This window comes from Papaver somniferum, unplaced genomic scaffold, assembly GCF_003573695.1.
Source record: "Papaver somniferum cultivar HN1 unplaced genomic scaffold, ASM357369v1 unplaced-scaffold_21, whole genome shotgun sequence".
NCBI classification, from domain to species: Eukaryota; Viridiplantae; Streptophyta; class Magnoliopsida; order Ranunculales; family Papaveraceae; genus Papaver; species Papaver somniferum.
Window position 1 is genome coordinate 5274176 of NW_020631041.1, and position 22422 is coordinate 5296597.

General features: G+C 38.2%; 1 pseudogene; it reads right to left on the reverse strand.

Moving 5' to 3' along the window:
• Positions 1-230: 230 nt before the first annotated feature.
• Positions 231-10129, reverse strand: LOC113340052 (annotated as a pseudogene).
• Positions 10130-22422: the final 12293 nt, after the last annotated feature.

Sequence of the window (22422 nt, forward strand, 5' to 3'; positions counted from 1 at the left end):
ATATTTATCATTACTGAGCCCAAAATCAACCTTGAGGAGTTGCCCGGCTGATTGAGACCTTCGTTTTTAACTAATGTTGTTAAACCACTGATTAAGATTGTTTTAAGTTGACCAGAGAAACAGAAAAAAGAAAAGAAAAACTGTATGTAAAAATCAAAAAAAAAAAGAAATTAGTAAATCTCATCATAATCAGTTTACGCTTCTATGCAAGTTAAACCCGATCATATTTTATTTGTAAATGTAATCAGAAAATATAAAATTATGTATGGCCACTGAAATTGCTCCCAGATGGATGACTTTGTTAGAAGATATGGCTCCGAATTGAATAAAATTGAGAGACTGGTTTGGGTCCTTGCCCAAGGTAGTTCTTTTTTTCCCCCAAAAGAGAGCAACTTAATTGACAAGTTAACACCCCAAAAAGTCATTTTACAGACCAAATCCAGGGCCAAGGACCCAAAAACAGACTCAACTAGAAGTCACTATACAATAGGACTGAACAAACAAAAAAAGAATAAAAGAATAATAATAAATCTATAATGAGAAGACAGCCTAGTCCATTGCTCTAACTACAGAACCATAACCAGAGAGACCAGGATTGCCTCTTGAAACCCCAAATAAAAAGCGTTTCAGAAACAGACGTTTTTCATCAGAACATAGTTGAGTGGTATTTGTATCAGCAAGAGAAAACCAGCAATAATCAACAACTAATCAAGCTAATCAGTTAGACAAGGCAACTGGTCATACCTACTCCCGATATTTGGTGAGGTCGAACGTTAGCGTCCTCGAGCAACTGCAAAAAAAACCTATTATCAGATAAGTAAATATGCACAGCAGGCCAAGATATCAGTTAAGGAAACAGAATGGCAGGGAGAAGAATTTTGATGAGTATACATGTAGTGCAGAAATATGTAATCTTTTACCCTCTTTTGTGGTCCCTGTAAACCCCAACCAATGCTTGAGCCTTATCATAAAAGGTATCCTTGAGAGAGATGACAATACTCTGGAATCCATTCCCACCTTTAGAGTCCTCGCTACTCTCGAATGATTTAGAACTGATGAAGCCAGCAATCTTGGCGACGTTCAAATTATCCAATGCAGCATCAACCTCATCCAAGATGAAAAATGGAGAAGGCTTGTAGCTGAAACAATACAGAGAAAATTCAGATAAGCAAAAATATCTATGTATTATTTGATTGGGATGGGATAATTGATTTTAAGTTTACAACTATAAGTATAATCATTTTGGTGTTTTGACAGGGTATCTGTCAATAGTATAGACTGCTGCTAATCCCACCAAAATTTTGGGGGGTAGCATATTTTCTGAGTCTTCTATGTATTTGTGAGATGCTTTGGTCAATCAAGTAGCTGACTGGTCAGTTTACTTTATTAAAAAGAAAACGTGGAAGACCACAAGTGTTATATAATTTAAACATAAAACATTACCTGTGGATGGAGAAAAGCAATGCGAGTGCTGCAACAGTCTTCTCCCCACCAGAGAGTTGTTCCATGTCACGGAAACGCTTTGTTGGGGGCATGGCTGTGTACTTGATGCCATGTAAGAAAGGATCATCCTCGTTTTCCAGATTTAGATATGCAGTTCCACCGAGCTGGTGTGTGCTGCTCTTTGTGAGTTGTTTGTAAATCTTGTCAATGTTACTGGAGATGTGGTTGAAAGCTTCTGTAAAAAGCTCATACCTGCATGACACACGTAGCCGTCAAGTACATTTCTGAGGTATTACTTCTTTTAAAAAAGTATCAAGTAAACTGATACATTTACGAACGTGTATTTTCTATTAAGGTATCCATACATACATAATACAGTTCAAATTTACAACACAAACTGGTGGCAATCAAAATAGACAGACATCAGCATAATACCCTGTAAAAAGCAAAAAGACTCCACTGGATTAATGGTACAAGAGAAAGAAATATACCTTCTTTGTTTGATTGCATTGTACTTATCAGTAATCTCCATTTCTTCTTTCCTAACAGCTTCAAACTCTTCAATCACTTCTCTTTCCTTTTCTTGAAGAGCTACATATTGGTCCAGTGCCTTTAAATTAGGAGCTGTTCTTTCAATTTCTGAGACTAAGTTATCCATTTTGTGTTTAAATTCTAAATCAAGCTTCTCCTCTCGGATGGGAGCATCTCTTGCTGATGTGATCTGCTTAGCTGGCTATAGTCAAAAACAGGTAACTGCATAGATGATCCTTTTTCCATAGGGTCATCCACGATGGGAAGTTCTATCTGCTCTAATTCACACTTTTCTACTATATCTTGCCTCAGTGAATGTAACTGTTCAATCTGTGTGTCCTGTATTACCAAAAATATGAAATTCATATATATTTTATTTTTCCTAGAAAAATTTCAGAGAGATAAATAAAAAGTCCATAAAATATAACCTTCAAATTTATCCGAGATTTAGATTCTCCTGTTCTTGTCAAAATGCTAGACCGTTGCTTCTTCATTTTTTGCATGGCCTTCTCACACACATCCAACTGGGATTTCAGCTCTAGATTGAAATAAACCAAAATTTCAAGTCAACATTAAGAAAAAAAAGAAGCAAGAAGAAACTGTGAATTTTTTTCCTAAATACCAAGGAAATTTGTACACACGAGGAATACAAAGTGAAGAGGACAATGTCTGTCTGACTATCAAAACAATAGGTAGAAGAGTGAGAGACTTATTGTCCCCCATTGTTAAGTCTGTCATTTAAAACTAGAACCATTAATACAACGTAAACCTTTTGGACTCCTAGAACTGATAACATTGTGAATATGAATCATAAATATTACCTTGAACTTCTGTATTCAATTGATCTATCTCACTGGTATATCTCTCGGTGCCTTGTTTGTCCTCCTCTTTTGTCTGAACCTGTTTTAGCTCTTTGTCCAAAGAATCAAGATTAGATTCTATCTCCTTGATCCGTGAGTCCATGTCCCTCTTTTGCTCGTACTCTAATCTGGTAAAAATTGAAGTTGACTGTCAGCATAAGCCTACAGTAAACAGTAACATTTTATAGCACCACAGTGTCCTAACTGCTTGTAAAGCCTTTTTTACGGGTTAAGGATCTATCCTCCTTAAATAAAAGCTCTTCAACGTGGCAGTAGGTGGTTCTTCAACTGAGTATAATGAGTTCCTCAAGAGGAAACAGAAGTCTCCCTCCTCTACTTAGAAGCAGTAGAGCATAAAGTTACCGGTTCATAAATGACATGCGCAAGAAAGATTATAAGCTATTGGACCATTTGAAAAGTTTTTCAAACTAGAAACTAGACCAATTCACCACTGACAACGACCTATATAAAATATAACAGAAATTGTGATTAAACATGGTAAGAATAACATGAACTTACTGGTACTTCAACTTCGACATCTGGTTGCTCATGCTGATCCTTTCTTCAGCCATTTGCAGCTGGAGCTCTTCATATTCGCGGATATTGGTCATTCCAACAGATTTACTAAATTCATCATAACTGTGATCCACAATCTCATTAATACTGTTTTCAAGCTTCTCGATCTCTTTCTTCCTTCTCTCAGTTTGATTTTGTAACTGCAGTTGGAGAAGCAAAACAATCCAAGTCAGTTGGATCTCTAAGTAATCAATGTTAAGAGCTAAAAAATAAAAATACGATAAAACGAGCATCAGTAAACCACCTTTCGAAGTTCAGGCTCAACCCTACTAATTTCTCCTTTAATATTAACCTTTTCCTGCTTGAGCTTTGCAAGCTTATCCTTAATATTCACCTGCAGCAGTACATTCCATTAAACACGCACATCAGGAACTCCGTTTGTTATCACATATTCAGAAGAACACTACAAGAGGATAAAAGAATACAAAACAATCAATTGAAGAAATAACTGTTGGTTTTTTATGGTTTATCAAGTCAGGATTAGTTGAAGTGAAGTCGGATTAGCTAGTAATAATCCGGATTACTACATGATTGATAGTTCTAATCATATTTTCATTCTTGTGTATGGGTAATGCTAGATTAGGTTAATCAAGATTATATAATGAGAGATATATGCCAAGTCGCTAGGACTCTCTTCTAGCCTCATTATATAAAAGAAATTCTTCTTTATCCATTTATTGGATATAGAAGTAGAAGTCCAGATCATTAAACCTGTTAAAGATTATCTTTTAATTTCCTTCTTATTCAGTATAGTACGAACTGTTGCTTATAGTGTTTGTCAGTTGTAGAATATGAACTATTTGTTCTATAAGTGGTGTTATTCAAGATGTAGAACAAGTTGTTTGTGCTGCCAACTGATGATCTTTGTACTTGTTCTCATGATGATATACGTGATGATATTTATTGGAATGCAGTAAAGCTAGTATCATTTACCTGATTTTCTAACAGTAGCAACTTAACATGCTAGCTGGTTGACAAAAGTGCAGTACACCTAAGCTCGGATGTTTGATCAACTCATACGCAATTTATATTAATCTAATGCTTCAAATTTTCATGGGCCAAACTAAAAGCAAAGAGAATCATTGTGTTCACCTATTGTCCAGTAGGATTGTTTAATTCTAAGAATTCAGTTACCTTTTCGATTTCTGAATATTGGATCTTCTTATCTAGACCAGAGATTTTTCCAGACGCTTCAGACTCTTTCATCTGCATTTCTCTGATAGATCCAACGCTTTCCATTTCCAACTCATACCGTTCTTTGGTTTTCTTAATATCTGTGCAGTCAATAAGTTAAAACTAGAACTTATATGCTCATTTAGAAAAATAATTTCAAAGTCGCCAAGAATGAAATGCAAACCTCGAATTGCTTTATCATCCCACTGTTTTGACCTAGCCTCCATCCCGCCACTAATCCCACCAGTTATTGTACCCGATTTTGTTAGAAGAATCCCATCGACAGTCACCACTGCTAAGCACAATCAACAACAATTAGTCTGTAAGCAAATAAAAACTTCAACCGGAATTTATTAAGCAGACAAATATGCTCTACCCTTGTACCCCTCCCTGCTCCAGCTAAGATCCTTCGCTTCTACAAGCTTGTCACAAACCAGCGTATTTCCCACTGCATATAATATAGCCCTCTCCAAGGATGGATCGAATGTATGACAGTTAAGTTTGTAAACATAAAAAATTTATGGCACAATACGAAGGACAGCCATTTCAACTTACATTTACATACAGTCGACAGATAAGTGAACAGACTGAGGGAGCATTGAAAAAAAAAAAGAAAAAAAATCATGCCGCCAAGAGAACAGTGCCATAATAAGCGTTGGCACACGCAATGCAAAAAGAATATTGAATAACATCAAAGATCAGCTTTGCAGTTCCACCCAACGTTCTCAATTTCTCACTGACTGGTTTCACACGAACTGACTGTAGAGGTATAAACGTCTGAGGGGGGAGCTGTTGTTGCTTCAGGTACTGCAAGAACGAAATATATTGTAATATCCAAATGAATATCAAATGCAATATATGATGACCTAATAACAATTAATTGCTTAATCTATAGAGATCCAACACGGACGACTACATCTGCAACCTCCATTTGAATGTGCCATCTTATATGTGAAATAGGAACAGTTACATTTGACTACACAGATGAAACTTTAACTCAAAGGGAACTCCAAGTCATACTGTCATACATAGAGTAACCTAGACTCTAGGCGAAGAGGACAAACAGTATGTGGCCAGAGAGTCTATAAAACTAGAAATAAAAACTAGTAACCATACAAGGAAGTTTATTCCCTAGTTTCCGAATACAGACTAAAGAACTAATGTTGGTCCATAGAGCCAGAATCGTGATTTTGTTTTTTTAAGCTAAACCCACGAGGAGATTTATCAATAAAAGAGGAAGAATCGTGATTGAAGCAGCAGATAAAAGTAAAAAGGCCAATACAAACTAACACACATACAGCATACCTTAATACATTCTTTTCCTGTATGTTCATCCTCAACCACTACAGCATCCATAAATCAACCCATGGCGACAGTAAGAGCAAGGTTATACTTGACTTGGGTAGGCCTGCAGAGATCTGTTAGGCAGCCATGGACTCCAGGAAAAAGGATCTTGAGATTCCCAACTGCCTGAGACAATCTTACATCACGTTCATTTTCATGCTTATCGGCCTTTAGATCACGCAACTTTTTTTCTACTTCACTAATCTTTACCTTCAAAGATTCATATTTATTCCTGCAACATGAAGTTTTCACTCTTTGAGTGCCTGGGTGAAGAGAGAATCTTACTATAACAGAAGTCCAGGCAAATCTATAGTGCCTAAGAATAGAAAGGAATCTACTCCACCAATGTTCAAGCAGCTTATCTGGTCATGCAACCATGGAAAGCTGTATGACCAAACTACACCATCCCTAAACCAAGGGACACAGAGGCCAGGATAGTGGGAAGTATCAAGTATGTGCATTCACCTGAAGAAGGTTCACAGAGTACGAGTAGTATAACTAATACTAGATCATCTAAAATAAAGAAAGGAGAGTGATGATGTTAACTAACTTAGATTCCTGATGTTCATCTTGCATCTTGTTTAAATCCGTTTTTACACTGGCACGCTCTTCCTTGTGCTTCTGAATATATTCGACGATCTTCTCTTGCCTTGCTTGCATCTGTTGCACCTGTGACTCCAGCTCTTGCTCGCGGGTTATTAACTGTTGAAGATTTTCTTCCTGATATTTCTGCGCTTCCATATCAGCATGCAGTTGCCTATCCTGAACCTCTTTCTCTTCTATCAGTTTTGCAGTCTTTATTCCAGCTTCCTCCTTACTACAAAATAATAGGTTTCACTTCCAAGCCACATTTATGAATTAGGAAATTATCTACATGCTCATGTTGAACTATGACATTTTCTAGAATAAAAAGGAAACCATCAGCAAGCCTAGTTATGAAGGTCATCGAGTTCCATTTAGACAACCTAACCAAAAGGTTGGTCTATGCCGGCGTTACAAATGACTGCAGTATCGCACATACATGTCTATATAAAACGTAGAAGTGGATACATCAATGTGGCTGCAACAAATGAGCAACTGTCAACTCTCGAGACATGTAAAACACCCACTTACATCGTGTGATACTCCAGAACTTTAATATCCTCTCGCTGAAGTTTCTCAAACCCATGTTGACTCTTTTCAAGTAGGTCGTTTAGCTTTTTTGAGATCTGGTGGAAGTCGCTTTCTAGCCTTTTGATTTCTTCTCCATGCTTCATCCGTTCTTTTGTCTTTTTCTCTAGCTCCTTCTTCTTACTTTTCATTTTTGAACTAATTCGAGACGATTCCTCCTTTGATTTTAGAAGCTCGGGTTGCTGTGGACAGGAACATTAAGATGAAAAGGTTGAAAAAGCCTTCCATTGAGGAATACATATGAATGAAGCAGGTTAAAAGCAGCTAATTATCAGCAGAAAAATGAGTACTCCATTTACAGCAATTATATTTTGACAAATTTTGCAGTTAACAAACATTGAGATAGACAGAGTGCTGCTGAATACTGGTAACTCATTAGCTAGTATGCAGCAGAAACACAGATAGCTAAGAAATTGTACATATGCAAAATTGCCACAGAACATTTATGCAACAGTATGTTTGGATGGTAAATTACTCCTATGTATTTCAAAGAATATCGAAGAGAACTTAGTTTTGCCTGATGAATCATAAGTAATTTATAAGAGTGAAGGACAACATTATCTCCCAGACAAACTGATGGTGGCGGAGAATATCCGCATCAGGTAATTAGGACAAATGTGACAACAACAAAAACAAATCAGTGCGGAAAGCTTCTGTTTGCAAGAGCTTCTCTATAGTATATACTAGACTTTAACTTATCATGCTTTTCGTGGCCTATAAACAATAAAATGCACAAACTTGAAGCAAAAAATCAAAAAATGATACTTGGGTAAACAACAATTATATGTAAAGTTTGTAAACAGCTATCTAAACACTATTGCGGGAAAACAAGTTAAATACCAAGGATGCTATGCTTCTCTAGGAACTCACCATCTTATCAAGTTTAACTTTTTTTTCAGCAATCTTTATTTCACATAACATAATCGCCTTTGAGTATTCAGATTGTTCTTTCCGTTTTTCGGTATCTTCAAGTTCATACTTCTCTTGCTCCATCATAATTTCTTCAAGGATCTTCTTTTCTTCTTCGAGTTCGATGTTTGCCTTCTCTGTATCACTTTGAATATTAAATAATTGCCATAAAAAGTGATCCTTCTTCAAAGATTTCTGCAGACATATGGCACCAACAAATTCGATGATCACAAAGACGAAAACTTGTTATTCATTAATGATTTAAAGTTCACAAATGAGCATAACAACATAACAAAGCAGACGATAAAAATAGGATGCAACAGCCTGTTACCGATTACTGCTAAACTATATTCTATATTCCCAAAATAATTGAAAAAGCTACAGTCAAGAAAAATATTGTAACTGAACTCCACATAAACGACAAAGTGCACCTATGAAAGTATAAGAATCACAACAGTACAAAGACAAAACAAGGTCTAGTGATAATCTTGGGAATAGATACCAGTTGATCTTGTAGGCGGTTATGTTTTTATGCCTCTTCTTTCTGTACTTCTTTCTGCTTCCTTTCCATAACAACTGTCCGTTTTTTGTTATAGACAAGTGCTGATTTTTCTTCAGCTCTGCCTTTCTGCTCCTCCAGCGCCTCGTATTCTTTCTTTAGCTCATCAGAACCAGAAATATGCTCCAAAATCGCTGTTAATTCTTTTGGATTCTTCGATGCAATTGACTCCACATCACCCTACAGTACAAAGTTGGTCAAGTCATGAGCTCCAAAAGTTAAGAGCATTAATTGCTTATGCAAAATCGAAAAAAAAAACATCACTAAAATATACTTACCAGAATAGAATCACACAGCATTCCCAACATATAATTCTAAATTCAGGTATACAAGATCGGGCACAAGTCTCCAAAGTTATCATATTCTATTTCGACTTCAACCATCAACGCAACATGTAGCTTCTTAACTTGCCTGGAACAGTTAAGATAAAGCTAATGGTCCTCCTAGTCACATCCAAAAACTGACTCGAGCGTATGCAAGAGGCTCAAAGTAGTAAACCTCGCCATCATCCTCATCCTTCAATTAACCAAGTCCACTATGTTTAAGCCTACCAAACGGCCGGCCTTACACACTTAAGAAACCTAACTGAACCTTTTCTGAATTACCATTATACTCACAGCAGCAATACCAATACACTAAAATGCCAACATCCAAGTTCCATCAGTAGTCTTCTTAAATTATGAAGAAAAAAAGGCTTAAGACTCCTATAGTTTCATTAAGAATGATGTAATTAACCAAAAAATTATATAGTGCGCCTCACGCCACATACCAAGTCAGGATTATATACATCATAAGGACACAAAACAATTGCCAGAATGGATACACAAGCCACTATTAATCAATCCTTCGCTCACATTTTCAAATTCTGAACAAAAGCAAATACAATTTCATTAAATAACAAACGAAGGGTAAGATTTGGAGATGATTATACCTAAAAAACAAGAAAATTTCTGGCTTTAACCAAAATCCCCAATGATTTCAACTTATAATTATACTCATCCCAAGTAACAACTTTGTCATCAAGTCGATATTCAGAACCACCACCAGCACTAGAAATACTTCTTGTAAATTCAAGTTCAATTCCATTACCCAATTGATAAACGAGTTTAACAAAAGCTTTTCTTTGATCACCAAATGCACAAATCAGATCTTTCAATTGAGCACCGCGTAACTGAGATGATTTAACACCGAGTACAAAACTTATTGCATCCATTAGGTTTGATTTTCCTGCTCCATTTGGACCTATTATTGCTGTAAAATCATTAAAAGGACCAATTACTTGGTATCCTTTATACGATTTGAAGTTTTCTAACTCTAATCTAACTATCTTTCCTTGTTGATAACAATCTTTATGTGATGATGGCATCTTTTAACTAGGGTTTCAGTCAGGGTTTTGAATGATTAGAGTTAGGGGAAGAAAAGAGGGAGGTGGAATACTTCCATGGAGTTTTCGGTGATCTGGAATCGATATTCGAAAACTAGGGTTTCGTGGAATTGAGTGGCGGGAAGAAGGGGAGAGGAGTGAGGACGAAAATGGAAAGAACATTTTTTTTTGTGATTTGCAGTGAGCCCTATGGTGCTGTTTTTGCTGCCTGGCTGAGAAATAGAGATACACGCCTAAGGCCGGTTCCTATGGGGTGGCTAACCCACCCATTTGCCATGCCAGCTGTCCTGTCAAACCAGCCGCGCTACTATGTTAAAAACGTTAAGCGACTGAGTCTCCACCGAACGATGTAGACTAGACCGTTACCGGTCTCTATTGCATCGCTAGCGGTGTAGTTTCCACCGTTCGGTTTATTTTAAACCTCCAACGGCTTTTTCTCCACCGCTATAAAAATAACCCATTTCAAACCAAAAATTACACCAAATTTGTTACTCAAAAAATTTCTATCTTTATATCTAACTAATCTTTCAATATGGAAATGTTTGAATCCCAACTTGACTTGGCTACCCAACTTGATTTTTCCAGAGCGGTGCTTGAAGTCGCCGTTAGTAAGATATGTGAAGGTTATAAAGAAATAGGTAAAAACCAAAGAAGTCTACAAGTTTTGGATATTAACCACATCAAACCTCCAACTAAGAAGAAACAAAGAAAAGTTCGAGGAAAGGAAAATTTGAAGGCAAAAAAGAAGATTAACAAAGGAAATTTCGTTCATGAGCGCATTGATTGGAAGTTTGGTGAAATGAAGAAGATTAACAAGATGAAGAACATTGTCCCAAATTTTTACTTTTAAAGTCTTCATTGTAAAGTTATGTCTAGTTTATATTATCAAGATGAATGAAAGAGGCACTAATGTAAATTAAAATTCTAAACTTAATGAAAGATGCACTAGTTTTATATATTAATAATATCTTAAAATTAAAATTTGATATAAATGAAAGATGCATCATATTTGGGCTAATATTTTAAACTGATCATATTGGGGCAACACCCTCAAGATAAGATAAGAACCATTGAATTGAAAATCTTTTCCCACTCGGTTGCGCCATTGGTGCCGACAAATTTGCTCCGCATCAACTGCATTTTGGCCATTTTGTCGGTTTTGATAGCCTTCAGTAAGTGCTGCATCAAACAACTTCACTTCCCTGCTGATTATTCTGAAGCGACGACACAACCCATTCTGATTTCGATTATTGGGGTTCAATGTTTCTTCTTGAAATCTCTGAAATATGAGACTCCATAAAAGATCTCCTTGTTGTTCTTGCGCAGCAGTAACCATATTTTGTACAACAAAAACATAATGCATGCAAATGCATTCATCTTCAGCTATACTAATTTTCCGAACTGACATTTTGGATTTGTGGAGTGAAAAATAGAGATTTAAGAAATGGTGTGAGTTGAAATGAAATTTGATGGTGTATTTATAGGATAATAAAATGATGACCGTTGGATGGAACGATACAAGCGGTCGAGTGTAGACCGCTAGCGGTCGTGACTTGACCTACCAGTGTTATTTAGGTCGAGCGGTCGAGACTCGACCTCTCGAAGGAAACTCGACCTGGCCTGGCTAAGTGGCAAATTCTCGATGGAAACTCGACCTGGACTGGCTAAGTGGCAAATTTGCCACTTATCCAGGCCAGTTTGCTTGTTTGTCAATTCCATAGTAGGTGCAAAACTGGCAAACTGACCAGTTTGCTATACCCTTAGGAACCGGCCTAAGCCAAGTGTGGACCAGATACAAACCCTTGGTCCTCCCCCCACTCCCCCCAGAAAAAGGAAAAAAAAAACTAATTATAATTCCTCCTTTTCTGAATAAGAACACTATCATTTTTTCACCTTAGCTTAAAAATAGGTCAAATTGCAAAATGAATGTAATTCTTTTCCCAGAAATGGAGGGAAACATAAAATCCTAGATAGAATCGATTACAACAGTGAGTTGAATATAACAATTCATCGATCTTATAAACATCAAAGAAAATTAAGGAGTTATATTAAAGTTTCTATTAACTAGTTTCTAATGATTCCATGAATCATAAATGGTCATTTATGGTTTGGAAACAAAGTTATAACTATTTATTAATCTGAATTTAGCAGAGATGTTATCTAGGATCATTAAAAGATCCAACGATTTATCAAGGTTTATATCAATACAATAGTAGCAAAGGCCAAACATGTAACTGAAATCAATCTGAAACTGTTCGAGGCGGTCTGGATAGGTATCATAACTCGGTCTTGAAACTGGTATTTGCAGATATTGTTGTAGATGATGTTGAATAGTATGTTGGTGTTGAAGATGTTGTTCATGCTAAAGGATATCGACACCCATTAAAACAATTACAACAAAATAGAAAACTAAGACCTAAAAAACGGGGGAAAAACTTGAAAGAGTGTGGAGAATATTTAGCTAGAAGGATGGTGATGAAGATGATTTGCTTATATATATACTCCATGGAGCATATCTGAGAAAAAGAGGGTTATATATAGTTTCCTTGGTAATCAATTCTTTTCTCCTTCGGGAGAGAGCTAGTGGTTTTTCAGTTATTAGTGTCTAGCCTAGCAGAAATGCCGAGGTCATTTGACCTAATTGGTGTGGAAATGGGGTTGCACACAAAACTTGCAAGTATACAAGGTCAAGCTTTATAATATAGGGATAAGAAAGGGATCAGTCCACAGGGAGTAGGAGTGCTTAAAAGTTTAACCTAAGCTGTCAATGAGGGAAGCAAACAATATGGCAGATGGGAAAGATGGGAAAACAGTTAACCAAGCAAGCAAATGACATGTAATAAAAACAGCAAGGAACCAAGGCTGTAAGCCAAGGGCAGGGGTGAGATTGTGCACTGATTTCAGTGCACAACAGCTACAAATTGCAAGGAAAACAGGTAAGAAAAAATAGTAAAGGAAATAAACTGAACAGGAAGCAAAATAGAACTGAAATGGAGTGACTGTAAAAGGATTTGTGGTTAAGCTAAGGCTTAGGATCCACCTTGTGTCCTAATCAAACAACATGTTTCTAGGTTGAGTTAAAAATCCTATGCATACATCTAGAATTGGAGGAAGACTAATTTGCTCACTAGTTTGCCCCTAGCATTGACTGTCTTTTGACAGAACAATCAATCACAGGCACTATGAGCATTAACCTCTTCCCATTGCTCAATCAAAACACACATCAGGAGAACTATCCTAGCAACTTGTCAATTGACAGTGCACAAGGCTTCAACTGAGCCTTAGCTTAGTGCTACTTAGCTCATGCTAAACATGTTACAAACACAAGCATTCATTATACAAAATAATTCAAACACAACATACACATAACATTCAACTGTTAATTGCATAAAAAGAACAGAAATTGGAATTGCATAAAATTTGTTTCAATTCTCTCCTGGCTAGTCCAGAGATCCTCCCCCCTTACATCACTAGAGACATCAATTTATACCCAATTACACATTTAGGGTTTTCCCCCAATTTTCCCCCAAAACAGTAGAACTAGGGTTTGGTGAAACTCACCTAATTCGTTGGAATTGATCGCATGCATGCTAACCCAATCTTCTTCTGACTCTACTGCTGCTTTCTCACGCTCCAATTACTCTACTAACTCAACCTAATTCATCAATTTTTCTTCTAGGTTTTCAGAGAAAGATGAGAAGAGAAATTAGTGAATTAGATAGGTAGAGGGGTAGGGGATTGATGGGAGAAGGATGGGTGTGGGTGGTTTGGGTAGTTGAGGCAGGTGAGGTGGTGGTTGCGAAGGCAGAGCAGGTGGAGAAGATGGTGGTGGTCTGCAACAGGCATGGAGGGGGAGAGGTCGATGGAAGAAGGAGAAGGGGGTGTTTGGTAGGGGTATATGGCTCGGATGTTAGGGTGTTGGGCAGTTTCAGCGAGTGAAGATGTTATGCGATCTGGGCCGTAGGATGTGAAGATGGTAGGTAGATCTGACGGCGATGCGGAGGTAAGCGAGGAGCGACCGTCGGATGAAGTGATACAACAAAACTAACGGCACTTGATGGAGTTAGGAACTGTAGTGAAAAGCGGATGTATCAAACTTTGATGCACAACAAGGGGCGACCGTAGGATGACTCTGAGATCAATCTGACGGCTGAAGACGCAAGCGGGTATGGATTTGGGTTTTAGGCTTTTGGGTATAGAATATGGGTTTGGGAAATGAGTTTGGGCTTGGAAAATCTTGAGCCCACTTCTTCTTTAAGAACAAATCTCTTCTTCAAGCCCATTTCTACCCTTTTTGGTCTTCCGCACATCATTCTTCACGGCTTCCTTGCGTAATTCCTCCTGGCTTTTCACTACTTTTCTGCTCTATTCCGCTCCGCAATTCATCCAGACTTTATTTATTACCTAAAAATATACAATTAAGTAAGAAAAATATTTATTCTTGAAAACAATGAAAATACAGAATATGGGATAAAATGTAGAATTAATGCACAAAAGATGAGTTAAATGCCAACAAAAAGGGATAAATATATACATTATTTGGCACTCATCAAATACCCCCAAACCTGAATTTTACTTGTCCTCAAGTAAAACAAAACTAAGGAAATCCTACCTATACCACTGTCGCTGGTCTCTCGAATGCATTTAGCATATGCACTAAGCCTTTTAAACCACTAAGTGTCCCTAGCGGACGAGTTGAAGTCTCGTGAAGGTTTTCTTAGAACGTACCTACAAAGTTCTAGGTCAAAATATAAGCTCATATTCCATCAAATGTGACATGTGCAAGACAGTTTAAGCTCACAGCAAAATGGAGATGTCAATCTAGCTATCAAAGGCACAATCCTAGCACTGATAACAAAAAAAGACATGTGATAAGAGTGTAAAGTGTATCTACACATGTGTAAAGAAAGATCTGAAGTTATGACTACTAATCACCAAGAGATAGTTTCTCAGGCTAAGAACCAAGGTCGAAATCTAGCTAGCTGTCCGGACTTTACGAGAATTGTGAATGAGTTGGAGGTATTTCACAATTACTCGCGTTGTACATCAATGGCATACACCCTCCTTGCTTATTACAATGAAACAACAAAATGACTATTTACATGACTCTTATTTACATTGACTATTCTCTTTTTATTTTTGGAACAAGAGATGATGGAATTGATAAATACTTGATTTTTTTGTATTTTTCTGATATTTTTTTTTTTTGAATATATACATCGTTTTTTTTTTTTTTTTTTGAAAAGAAACAAATTTTGATACAAATACAAAAGGAAACAAAAATTACATGACACTTTGCAAGAGGTAGCCCTTTTTGATGCACCCAGTTAAATTCGATGGTTGTCTTTCTTAATGTAACCTCCACCTTCTATCCCAACCAACCAAAGAACAAGCTAGTCAAGTTTCGTTCAGTATTCTAAAGTGATTGGCAATCGTAACTTCCTATCAAACACCTTGAAGATCGAGGCCATACATGTATTGGTAGATCGTGCGCGTGCAAATTTCAATTATCACTATGTGAATTGTGCTAGAATCAGGGTGCCTAAATATTTAGACTAAGACTCCTAATAATTACATATTTGCACAAGAGTCAACATTTCAAGGTAAATGAGCTCCATTTTTATGATTTTTAATTTTTTTAATTTTTTTGAATTTTTTCGATTTTTTCAAAAGAAGAAGGAGTTCGTTTTCAATTATAGCATATTATCATGGTATCTACTCTATACCCCCAAACCTAAACTAAACATTGTCCTCAATGTTTCAAAATATGGAAAGAATTATAAAACAATATATGAAGAGGAACATGCTGAGTAGAGTAAAAGGAGAGAGAATACCCGATTGTACGGCGAAAGCTCCGTTATTTCAAGGCAAAAATCCATCATATTAGGAGTCACAATGGATGAGCACAAAATATATACAAAAGGAAATTTAACTAACACATTATCTACAAGAAAATTTGGTTTTTAATGGGATTGGACTTTTTGGAAAAAATTTGGTTTTGTTGGGAAAAAGACAAATTTTGGTTTTTAGGGAAAGATTTGGAAAACTTTTTGGTTATTTAGGGAAAGAGTGGACCAGTTTAGTCCACATAGACTGGGTCCTCCAGGTTGGTTGTTTCAATGTAGGGTGGGAATGGATCAAGGAATGGTTTTAATCTCTGCACGTTGACTTTGAAAACGTTCTTGTTGGAAACATCCTCCAGCTCTACAGCTCCATGAGGAAAAACTGTGCGTACTAGGTACGGACCCTTCCATCTGGAACGCAGTTTTCCTGGAAAAAGATGTAATTGGGAGTCATACAGCAAGACTTTCTGACCAGAAGTGAAGGATTTGCGTAGAATACGCTTGTCATGAAATATCTTCATCTTATGCTTATATAACCTGGCACTATCATAAGCCTCATTTCTCAATTCTTCCAACTCGTTGAGTTGAAGTTTCCTTTGAATTCCAGCTTCGTCCAGAGAAAAGTTCAGTTGCTTGATTGCCCAATAAGCTCGATGTTCTAATTCCACAGGTAGATGACATGGCTTTCCATACACCAGACGATAAGGGGACATGCCAATTGGTGTCTTATACGCTGTTCTATAGGCCCACAAAGCATCATTCAATCTTATTGACCAATCTTTCCTAGACGGGTTAACCGTCTTTTCTAGAATGTGCTTGATTTCCCTATTAGACACTTCCACTTGTCCACTGGTCTGAGGGTGGTACGGAGTAGCAACCTTGTGAGTTATTCCATACTTGCGTACTAAAGACTCGAAGTGCCTATTGCAGAAATGTGAGCCACCGTCACTGATGATAGCTCTCGGGGTACCAAAACGTGAAAATATGTTTTCCTTTAAAAAGGAAAGTACCACCTTGTGGTCATTTGTTCTGGTTGCGATGGCTTCTACCCACTTGGAGACGTAGTCAACGGCGACTAAGATGTACAACTTGCTGTCAGACATGGGAAATGGACCCATGAAGTCTATCCCCCAAACATCAAAAATCTCCACAATCAAAATGGGGTTCAATGGCATCATGTTTCTCCTCGAAATGCTTCCTAGCTTTTGACAGCGTTCACAAGCAACACAATAATCATGGCAATCCTTGAACAATGATGGCCAATAGAATCTACACTGCAAGATCTTTGCAGCGGTTTTCTTGGCACTGAAATGGCCTCCACATGCTTGGTCATGACAGAAAGATATCACATCTTTCTGTTCAGTGTTGGGGACACATCTCCTAATGATTTGGTCTGGGCAGTACTTAAACAAATATGGGTCATCCCAAAGGAAATGTTTAACTTCAGCCAGGAATTTAGAGCGGTCTTGTCTCGACCAACGTGAGGGCATCCTACCTGTAGCGAGGTAGTTAACAATATCAGCAAACCAAGGAAGGTCTGAGATAGACATCAGCTGTTCATCTGGGAATGATTCTCTAATCAGCTCAAATTCATCAATAGACTCTAAAGTTAATCTAGACAAATGATCAGCAACCACATTCTCACAACCTTTCTTATCACGGATTTCGAGATCGAATTCCTGTAATAAGAGTATCCATCGAATAAGGCGAGCTTTAGCATCCTTCTTGGAAAGAAGATACTTCAAAGCCGCATGGTCTGTGTATATGATGATCTTAGACCCTATCAGATAAGATCTAAACTTGTCTAATGCGAAAACGACGGCAAGCAATTCCTTCTCGGTAGTTGAATAATTGAGTTGGGCATCATTAAGGGTTTTGCTAGCATAGTATATCACATATGGTAGTCTATCAACTCGCTGTCCTAAAACAGCACCAACAGCATAATCAGAGGCATCACACATAAGTTCGAACGGAAGCTTCCAATCGGGTGGTCGGACTATAGGAGCGGTGGTGAGAAGGGTTTTTAATTCCTCCCATGCCTTCACACAAGCAGCATCGAAATTGAAGGCAACATCTTTGGAGAGAAGACTGCACAGAGGTCTGGAGATTTTGCTGAAATCTTTGATGAATCGCCGGTAAAAACCAGCATGACCTAGAAATGATCTGATCTCCTTCACAGAGCAGGTTGTGGTAGATGTTGAATGAGGTCAACTTTAGCTTTATCCACTTCAATTCCTTTTTCTGAGATGATGTGTCCTAGAACTATTCCTGAATTCACCATAAAATGGCATTTTTCCCAATTTAGAACAAGGTTCTTTTCTTTACATCTGGATATCAAGAGGGAAAGATGCTTCAAACATTCGTCAAACGAGGAACCAAAAACAGAGAAATCATCCATAAAGATCTCGAGAAAACTATCTATCATGTCAGAAAAAATGCTCATCATGCAACGCTGAAAAGTAGCAGGTGCATTACACAACCCGAAGGGCATACGTCTATAAGCAAACGTCCCAAATGGACACGTGAATGTAGTTTTTTCCTGATCTTCTGGAGCAATGTGAATTTGGTTATAACCGGAAAAGCCATCTAGAAAACAGTAGTGACTGTGTCCAGACACACGTTCTAGCATTTGGTCAATGAAAGGGAGCGGGAAGTGATCCTTCCTTGTTACTGTGTTCAACTTCCTGTAGTCGATGCATACTCGCCATCCTGTGGTTGTACGAGTAGGGACTAATTCATTCTTGTCGTTCTGAACTACAGTAATGCCTGACTTCTTAGGCACAACTTGAATGGGACTAACCCATTTGCTATCGGGAATTGGGTATATGATACCCGCATCAAGTAGTTTCAGGATCTCTCCTTTGACTACATCTCTCATGTTAGGATTAAGTCTCCTTTGCATTTCCCTCGATGGTTTGGCATTCTCTTCAAGGTTAATGTGGTGCATGCAAATGGTGGGACTAATTCCTTTGAGATCTGAGATGGTCCATCCTAAGGCCTCTTTGTGTTCCTTAAGTACTTCTAAAAGCTTACTTTCCTGTTCCGTGTCTAAACATGATGAAATAATGACGGTAAAGTATCAGAAGAACCTAGGAATGCGTACTTCAACGTACTAGGCAATGTTTTCAATTCAAGCTTGGGTGGCTCAACAATGGATGGAATAAGCTTGGAATCAGAGAGTAAGGGTGGTTCCACTTCATATTTCCTTTCAGTGATGTCCATTTGAGGTACAGATTCGAGCAGAGATAGGACGTCACTACAGTATGCATCATCATAGGAATCTGGTTAAAGTTCTCCATACATGCTTGAAAGGGGTCGACGGATAGAATGTTAGTCAACGAATCTTGCATTAATCCTTCAATCATATTAACTTCATGCACATCATCATCATCAAGATTCACAGGTTGTTGACTAATATCGAACACATTCAATTCTACCGTCATGTTACCAAAAGACAGTTTCAACACTCCATTACGACAATTAATGATCGCGTTGGACGTAGCCAAGAAAGGACGTCCTAAGATGACAGGAATGTGACAGTCTGGGTTTTGTACAGGTTGAGTGTCTAAGACAATGAAGTCTACGGGAAAATAGAATTTGTCAACCTTGATCAAAACGTCTTCGACCACTCCACGAGGAATCTTGACAGATCGGTCTGCCAGTTGTAGAGTGATAGATGTTGGTTTCAACTCCCCAAGACCTAACTGCTCATAAACAGAATATGGCAGTAGGTTAACACTTGCACCTAGGTCTAATAACGCTTTATTGACCGTGTGTTCTCCTATAGTGCAAGAAATTGTTGGACATCCTGGATCCCTAAACTTGGGTGGAGTTTTGTTCAGAATGATGGAACTCACCTGCTCAGCTAAGAAAGCACGTTTTTGCACATTGAGCTTGCGCTTTTGAGTACACAAGTCTTTGAGGAATTTGGCATAAGCAGGGATTTGCTTGATTGCTTCAAGAAAAGGAATGTTGATGTTGACTCTCTTGAACAGATCTAACATCTCATTGTAATGGGTACTTTTCTGTTGATAGATCAATCTTTGAGGAAATGGGGCAACAGGAGAATGAGTTGGCAAAGGGACATTCACAGCAGTAGAATTGTCAGATTTTCCAACTTGCTCAGGTTCTTTGGTTTTCTGGGGTTGTGGAGACAGCGTGGAATTTGTATCAGATTCATTAGGTTCGCCCACGTTGTTCTCGATGACTTTACCACTTCGGAGGGTGGTAATGGCATGGATTGATCGGGTGAGGTTTCAGTGCAGGATGTTGTGCCTGTTTGAAATATCCTCTTTGGATTTTGTTGGGGTTGGCTCGGAAGTTTACCCTTTTCTCTCTCACACATTTGATCCATCTTTTGATCTAGATTTTTCTGACTTTGCATCAAACTCTGGAACATTTCCTCTAGGGTGGATAATCTCTTGTCGGTATTGTGTTGAGGATATGATTGTTGTTGAGAGTTTGATTGTTGTTGAGGGTTTCTCGGGTGTTGATAACCTTGATTGTTCTGATATCCCTGATTGTTTTGATAGCTCTGATTGGGTTGAGATGGTCCTCCTGAGTGGGTCCTTTTGACCATGAAAAGTTAGGGTGGTTTCTCCATCCTGGATTGTAGGTCTGTGAATAAGGGTTATGCTCTGTTTTTGAAACATGGCATGTGCCTGTTCAAGCCTAGATTCCTGGACTGCAAGCAAATCGGGACAATTTTGGAATTGATGGTTGGGGTCGTTACAAGCGCACAAAGCGAAGCGACATGTTCTCGGAGAGTAGTGGTGGAAGGTTTTGAATTTTTATGTAGTTCTAACTCTTCTAATCTCCTAACTATTGATGCCATGTTTGCTCTTCCCTCAAATCCGCTTCAATCCTAAAAGCCTTTGCTTCGGATGTAGTCTTTCTGGTTCACGGATGGATTCCCACTGTTGCGTCTTTTCAGCTACTTCAATCAAGAAGTCCCAAGACGCATCAGCAGTTTTCTACGAATAGACCATTACACATCGACTCAACCGTTGTTCGGGTGGACACATCTAGACCTTCATACAAAATTTGCACAAGTCTCCATTTTTCAAAACCATGATGGGGACATTGGAGCAATAATTCATTGAATCTCTCCAGTATCTAGCTAAGGTCTCACCTTCTAATTGCACAAAGCTATTCAGACTTTGACGAATTGTCGCAGTCTTGTGGTTCGGGAAAAACTTTTTGAAAAACTCCTTTATGAGGTCATCCCATGTCATGATGGATTGAGGCTGTAAAGCATAAGCCAGGCCTTTGCCTTATCTTTCAGGGAGAAAGGAAAAGCCTTAACTTTAGGGTTTCGTCGGACATTTGAGTGAAACGCAGAGTTCCACAAATTTCCTCGAATTCTCTCACGTGGTGGTACGGGTTTTCATTCTCAACACCTCTAAAAATAGGAAGCATCTGTATTGTGCTTGATTTCAGCTCATAATGGCCATTAGCCTCGGGTAGCACAATACAAGAAGGTTGACTGGCTCTAGTTGGGTACATATAATCCTTGAGGGTACGGGGTTCTCCCATTGTTTCTGGTTGATCTGGACTGTCTCCCTCAGAACTTAGAATTTCGATAGGTTCGTCTGGGTTAATTCTAACAAGTCTGTTTGTTTGGTCTCTGTAGGTCACAATCATGTCCTAGTAGGTACCTTAACTAACATGTTGGTCAGACAGAGCAATCGGAAACAATTTGGCCCACAAGGGTTATGAAGATTTGGTTTTGAATGGGTTTGGTAAAGGGATTTTGTTTTTGGTTTAAAATTGGGCTTTGGAAAATTTTTGAACTAAACCTAGCATAAATTAGCACAACTCATAAAAGAAAATAAAAAAATAATAATAATTAAGACAAGCCCATAAAAGAAAAGAAAAAGAAAAAAAGAAAAATAAAAAAAAAAAAAAAAATAATTACAGTCCCAAATAAAAAAAAAAGAAAAAAAGAAAATAAAAATAAATTATTACAATCCCAATAAATAATTAAATTAATTATTACAAGCCCGAATTTGAATTTAAATGAGGCCCAAGTGGGTTAACTCATGGGTTAGGCTTACTTGATTTTTGGAGGGAAGCCCAAAAATAGGCTTTTAGTCCCCTTTTAGTTGCACAGCCCAGTTGGGCTTTAGGATCGTCCTAAGCAGCTCACGCTCAAGCCCAGCAACAACGGTTGGAACAGAGCCCAGCAGCAGAAGGTGCACAAACCCAGCAGCAACAGAGCCCAGCTCATTGAAGTGGTGAAGCCCAGCAGTAATGGTGGCACAAGCCCACCTCAGTTGGATGAGCCCAGCAACTTGTTGAGATGCAGCAGCCCAGTTGCTTTGGCTTGGCAGCAGCAGGCTTTGGCTTGGCAGCAGCAGCAACAGCAGCAGCAGCAGCTCAGGTGGCCTAGCAACACAGTTCTGCAGCAACTCAGCAACACAGCTCTGCAGCAACTTAGACAACTCTGCAATGATCTTGACAGAGATGCAATGGTAGATGAAAGACAGCAAGGAGAAGAAATTCAACACACAGCACCACTCCCCGGCAGCGGCGCCAAAAACTTGGTGTGGAAATGGGGTTGCACACAAAACTTGCAAGTATACAAGGTCAAGCTTTATAATATAGGGATAAGAAAGGGATCAGTCCACA